Below are 6,904 nucleotides of genomic sequence, written 5' to 3' on the forward strand. Positions count from 1 at the left end.
ACTGAGCCACCCAGGTGCCCCATATGTGCCTAAGGTTTCTACATCTGTCCAGTACGGTAGCCATTAACCACATGTAGCTACTTAAATTCATTACAATTAAATAATATCAAAAATTAGTTTCTTGGGGCCCCTGGGTGGCTCAGTCGGTTAAGTGTCTGACTCTTGATTTCAGCCCAGTTCATGATCTCACGGCTAGTGGGTTCGAGCCCTGCATCGGGCTCTGTGCCAACAGCAAGGAGCCTGCTTGAGATTCTCTGTCTCTCCCTGCCCTGCTCTCTCTCTCTCTCTCTCTCTCAAAATAAATAAATAAATAAACATTAAAAAAATAGTTTCTCGATCCACATGTGTCTAGTGGCTGCAGTATTGGACAGCACAGTATAGACTATTTCCATCATCACAGAGGGCTCTGTTGGACAGTGCTGTTCAGGATGATACACAGACTGTCCCAGTGCCCACCAAGGGGTGGGCGGGGACTGGGAGAGTAAAGTTAGCTCAGGGCCCCACATCAGCCTGACTGAAGGGTAGGTCTGTTAGCCTCCAGAATGAGTGACAACTGCTTCAGGAAAGGGAAGGCTTGGCCAGCAAAATTCTAAATCCTTCTTGTGTGGGTTCTTTGGCGTCGGAACAAAACAGAGGACCAAGCACTGCTCCTGGTGGGTCTGAGGAAGGAGGAGAAGTTGGTGCTACAAATCTTCTAAGACTAATAGTATTAACTACCGTTTACTGCAGACTAACTCTACTCCAGGTCCCATGCCAAGAACCTGGCATAAACCTCTGAGATGGGTCCAGTTTCAAACCCCATTTTTTCAGAGAAGATAATTGAGACTCAGAGAGGTTAAGGGACAGCCCCAGTGTCACTCAGCACAACTGAGATGTGAGTTGGATCTGGTGCTTACGATACCACAGTATCGCCTCAGGACCAGGCACGGTGGTAGTGGGTTGGGGGAGTGCTTGAGGGCCCTGAGACCCAAAAGAGGTTTAGTCCTGCCTGCTTCCCTCCTTTTCTCCTCCTTCCTCAACCAGCTGGAGGCCTTCCACAGAGGTGAGCTGGACAAATTCTCAAGTGTATTTCATGCTGGGCAAAGCCCCGGTGGGGGAGGGGTCGTGCTACTAGAACCCTCTCCTCCTGGAAAAAGACGTGCTAAATGTAACAACCCAGACCTCTGCAGGGGACACAGGGTTGGTGGAGGAATGCGCCCGGCAGGCACTGAGTACCCCGCCAAGCTCTACATACGTTCTTTGTACGATGACCTTATGCTGCACCAGATTCATGCACAGGTGTGTACCACCCAGCCTCTCCCAGCCTGGGAAAAACACACTCTCCAGTGGAAAGAACAGCTAAGGATAGCTTCACGGCTTCTTCAGGTGACAGCGTACCCACACTCCAGCAAGGTCACACCTGCCCGGCCCCTGAAGGACAAAGCTCTTGCTTCCAGGAAATGCTTAAAAGCGGCTACCGGCTGCCATGTGCTGAGTGCTTCTATTTGCTTGGCGCTGTGCTGAGAGCTTCACATACGTTGTTTTCCGGCCTAACGACAACCTTCTGACACAGTTATTATCGTGGTCCTCACCTTCCCGATTTTACAGATGATGAAACAGGTTCAGAGACCTTAAGTAACTGGCTCAAAACCACACAGCTAGAAAGGGGTAGGGATAGGATTTGAGCCCGTGTGCACCTGCCTCTTAGTCCAGAGCTCTCGTCAACAGCAACAAAACAGGAACAGCAGCAGCGGCATCGAGTGCTGGGCCAGGAAAGATATGAAGAGCTATACACAGGTTAACCTACGATCAAGTGCCCTTACAGGTGAGCAAATTGAGGCGGTATACCAAAGTATCTAAACCTTTTTTCCACACACAGTCCATCCAGAGAATATCTTTATGATTCTGGATAGTAACCTGTTATCAGATAGATGATTTGCAAATACCTTCTCTCATTCAGTCGGTCACCTTTCACTTTGTTGTGTCCTGTTTTGGGTCAGGGGAGGGACAGAGAGAGAGGGAGAGAATCTTAAGCAGGCTCCACACCTAGCGAGGAGCCTCACACAGGGCTCGATCTCACAACTGTGAGATCATGACCTGAGCTGAAATCAAGAGTCAGATGCTCAACCAACTGAGCCATCCAGGCACCCTTGTTGTATCTTTTTAAAATTTTTTTTTAAATGTTTATTTAGTTTTGAGAGAGAGAGAGACAGAGTGTGAGTGGAGGAGGGGCAGAGAGAGAGGGAAACACAGAATCCCAAGCAGGCTCCAGGCTCTGAGCTGTCAGCACAGAGCTGGATGTGAGGCTCCAAACCACGAGCCATGAGATCATGACCTGAGCCGAAGTCGAACCCTTAACCGACTGAGCTACCCAGGTGCCCCTTTTAAGTACACAAATGATTCAGTTTGATGTAGTCCTATTTGTCTATTTTTGCTTTTGTTGCCTGTGCTTTTGGTATCATGTCTAAGAAACCATTACCAACTCCAATGCCATGAAGCTTTTCCTCTCTGCTTTCTTCTAGGAGTTCTTCTAGGAGTTTCAGGTCTTACATTTCAGTCTTTAATCCATTTTAAGCTAATTTTTTTTTTTTTTGAGCAAACTCTACCCCCAACATGGGGCTTGAACTCATGACCCCAAGATCCAGAGTCATATGCTGTAGGGTACGGACAGTAGAGTATGGACTCTTGATCTTGGTGGGGGGGGGGGGGCTTGTGAGTTTGAGCCCCATTGTTGGGTGTAGAGATTAGTTGGTAGAGTCACATGCTCTACCAACTGAGCCAGCCAGGTTCTCCTGAGCTAATTTTTTTTTAATGTTTATTTATTTATTTTTGAGAAAGAGGGAAACAGAGAATCTGAAGCAGGCTCCACACTGTCAGCGCAGAGCCCAATGTGGGCTTGAATCCACGAACTGTGAGATCATGATCAGATCAATCTCAACCGATTGAGCCACCCAGGCACCCCCCCCACACACACACACCCCGAGCTAATTTTTGTAGATGGCATAGGATAAGGGTCCCAACTTCATTCTTTTTTTAAAAAAATATTTATTTTTTAATTTACATCCAAGTTAGTTATCATATAGTGCAACAATGATTTCAGGAGTAGATTCCTTAATGCCCCTTACCCATCCAACTTCATTCTTTTGCATGTGGATATCTAATTTTTCCAAGACCATTTGTTGAAGACATTGTCCTTTCCACATTGAGTAGCTTTGGCACCTTTGTCAGAGATCATTTGCCCATGTAAGTAAGGGTTTTTATTTCTGGGTTCTCTATTCTATTCCATCGATCTATATCTGTCTGTATGCCAACACCTCATTGTTTTGATTACTGTGGCTTTGTAACATGCTTTGAAATCAGGAAGTATGAGTTAACTAACTAGAATTTAAATGAAAACTTGAAACAACAACAAAAAAAGGAAGTGTGAATCCTCCAACGTTTTCAAAATTGTTCAGACTATTCAGGGTTCCTTGAGATTCCATATGAAGTTTTCTTTTTTTTTAATGTTTTTAAATGTTTATTTATTGTTGAGACAGAAAGAGACAAAGCATGAGCAGGAAAGGGGCAGAGAGAGAGAGGGAGACACAGAATCTGAAGCAGGCTCCAGGCTCTGAGCTGTCAGTACAGAGCCTGACGCAGGGCTCAAACTCACAAACCGTGAGATCATGACCTGAGCTGAAGTCAGACACTCAACCCACTGAGCCACCCAGGCACCCTGAAATACACTTGAGTTTTGAGTGTTGATTTTGTATCATGCAACTTTACTGAATTAGTTTATTAACTCCAATGGTTTTTGTGTGTGTGTGTGTGTGTGTGTGTGTGTGTGTGTGTGTGTGTGTGGAATCCTTAGGGTTTTCTACATATAAGATCATGTCGTCTATGGACAGAGATAATTTTACTTCTTCCTTTCCAATTTGGATGGCTTTTAGTTCATTTTCTTGCCTCATTGTTCTGGCTAGGACTTACAATACTATGTTGAATAGAAGTGACCAGAGTGGACATCCTTGCCTTGCTCCTAATCTGAGAGGAAAAGCTTTCAGTATGAATTTTGAAAATTTATTGTTTTTAAATGTTTACTTATTATGGGGGGTGGAAGGAGGTGCTAACAGTGCACAAAATGGGAAATAAATTACTTTGAAATAAAATAAAATAAATGTTTACTTATTTATTTTGAGAGAGAGAGCCAGAATGAGACAGAGAGAGGAGAGAGAGAATCCTAAGCAGCCTCCACACTGTCAGTACAGAGAGCCTGATGTGGAGCTCGATCTCACAACCATGAGATTATAACCTGAGCTAAAATCATGAGTTGGACACTTAAACCGACTGAACCACCCACAATATGAATTTTTTTTAAGATTGTATTGTTTTTAAAAAAATTTTTTTATTTTATTAAAAAAATTTTTTTTAACGTTTTTATTTATTTTTGAGACAGAGCGAGAGCATGAACAGGGGAGGGTCAGAGAGAGGGAGACACAGAATCCGAAACAGGCTCCAGACTCTGAGCTGTCAGCACAGAGCCCGCGCAGGGCTCGAACTCACGGACCGCGAGATCATGACCTGAGCCGAAGTCGGCCGCTTAACCGACTGAGCCACCCAGGCGCCCCCAAAATTTTTTTTAATGTTTATTTATTTTTGACAGAGAGAGAGAGAGAGAGAGAGAGAGAGAGAGAGAGAGCATGAGTGGGGGAGGGGCAGAGAGAGAGGGAGACACAGAATTCAAAGCAGGCTCCAGGCTGTCAGCACAGAGCCTGACGCGAGATCATGACCTGAGCCGAAGTTGGACGCTCAGCCGACTGAGCCACCCAGGCACCTCTTAAGATTTTATTGTTAAGCAATCTCTACACCCAACATAGGGCTTGAGCTCACAACCGTGAGAACTGTCATGCTCCACTGACTGAGCCAGCCAGGCACCTCCTCAGTATGAATTTTTTAAAACATAACTATAATGCCATCATCATACTTAATAAAAATAACGATAATTTTAGTATTATTAATACCCAGACCATTTTTGGAGACCTTTGACTGTCTCAAAATGTCTTTTTACAGTTAGTTTTTCCAAATTATATCCAAATAAGCTACATGTATTTTTACACGTGAATCAAATATTGTATGAAAGAAGAAAAATAAAGGAAAACAAAACAACTGTGGGATCAAAAGGACTCAGTTTTGAAAAACCACCCTGCCACTCAGCAGCTGTGTGACTTCAGGTAAGATACTCCACATCTCTGAGCTTCTGTTTCCCCCTATGTAGGATGCAAGAGCTGGGACGATTAGAGTGATCAAGCACAGAAAGCACTGAGCACCATGTGTGGCTGTTCGGAGGTTCCCAGAAGGCCTTAGGTAACCCTGGGCTGAGTTTAACTTGACCAAGAGCTCCTTAAGGTGCTGATCCCTATCCCTCCTCTTACCAAACCGTGTCTCCAGTTGCATCTGAGCTCAGCTGAGACTATTTCTCTAATGGAGCACAACCACCAGGGAGGCTGGTCTTCCTCAAAGCTCACGCCTTAAGGAATCCAGAAGCTCATCCAAACACTCTCACCTCACCCCTCTCCCCATCCAGCCCCATCGCAAGCCACACCCTTGTTTCAACCTACAACACCCTGGTCCTCATCCGGTATCTCTTGCCAAGTTGCTCACAGCAGCCTCCTCAACTCTACCCTGCTCCCCTCCACAATGGCCTCCCTCAGATCAGTTCCCCATTGTATTTCAAATGTAAGCCTGATTCATCACTCTCCCACCCCACTGCCTAAAAGCCTTGATGCCTTCTCAAATGGCTCTTATAGAAGAAAAAAAACCAGCCTAGAGGCCAAATCTTTTCTGCCCCTACCTACCTCTCGACGTGAAGTGAGGTAGGATACTTTCTACTCCTACTTTCTTTCAGCTCCTTAATGAAACACTTCATGCTTCTCTTCATTTCAAGGTTTTGCACCTGCTGGTCTCTCCTCCTGGTATGTTTCTCCCACTGCATTGCCTAATTCTTACTCTTTCTCCTTTTTTCTTTTCTTTTCTTTTCTTTCTTTTTTTAAATTTTTTTTAACGTTTATTTACTTCCAAGACAGAGAGACAGAGAGCAAGTAGGGGAGGGGCAGAGAGAGAGGGAGACACAGAATCTGAAGCAGGCTCCAAGCTCTGAGCTGTCAGCACAGAGCCCAACGCGGGGCTCGAACTCAAGAACTGCAAGATCATGACCTGAGCGGAACGAAGTCAGACACTTAACCGACTAAGCCACCCAGGTGCCCATTTTCTTTCTTTTTTTAAAAGTAATTTCTACATCCCAACATGGGGCTCAAACTCAAACCTCAAGATCAAAAATCCAACATCAAGAGTTGTATGCTCTACCGACTGAGCCAGCCAGGTGCCCCTTACTCTTTTGAATCTCAGTTGTCCTTGACCTCCCCACCCACATAACCCATACTACATCAGTGCTTTAAGGTGACCAGTTGTCCTAGTTTTCCAGGGAATGAAGGGTTCTTGGTACTTGGAGCTTCCTGTTTTCAAATCAGGAAAGTCCCTGGTTGAGTCCCTGGAAAACAGGATGAGTCGCCCTATCAGGGCCTAACACAGTGTTTTGTGCACAGTCGATGCTAAGGGAGTATTTGTGCACTGCAGTTTCTGGTCCCACTCAGGAGAGGGCAGACACTGCTGAGCTCCAGTCGCGCATTTCCAGGCATCTGGGGCAGCCCAATATTAATAATAGTAACTACTATTCACCAAGCACTTCCTTTGTGCCTTGCCTGGTGTTGAGTCCTCTGCATTTGCCCTCCCATTTAATTCTCAGTCGCCCAAGTTACAGCTAGTGCTTTTTATTGAGGTGAAATTCCCATCACATAAAGCTAACCATTTTAAAGTGAACGAGTTAGGGGCGCCTGGGTGGCGCAGTCGGTTAAGCGTCCGACTTCAGCCAGGTCACGATCTCATGGTCCGT

The sequence above is a fragment of the Puma concolor genome, chromosome D3, assembly GCF_028749965.1.
Source record: "Puma concolor isolate L17-30 chromosome D3, mPumCon1.1.hap2, whole genome shotgun sequence".
Lineage (NCBI taxonomy): Eukaryota > Metazoa > Chordata > Mammalia > Carnivora > Felidae > Puma > Puma concolor.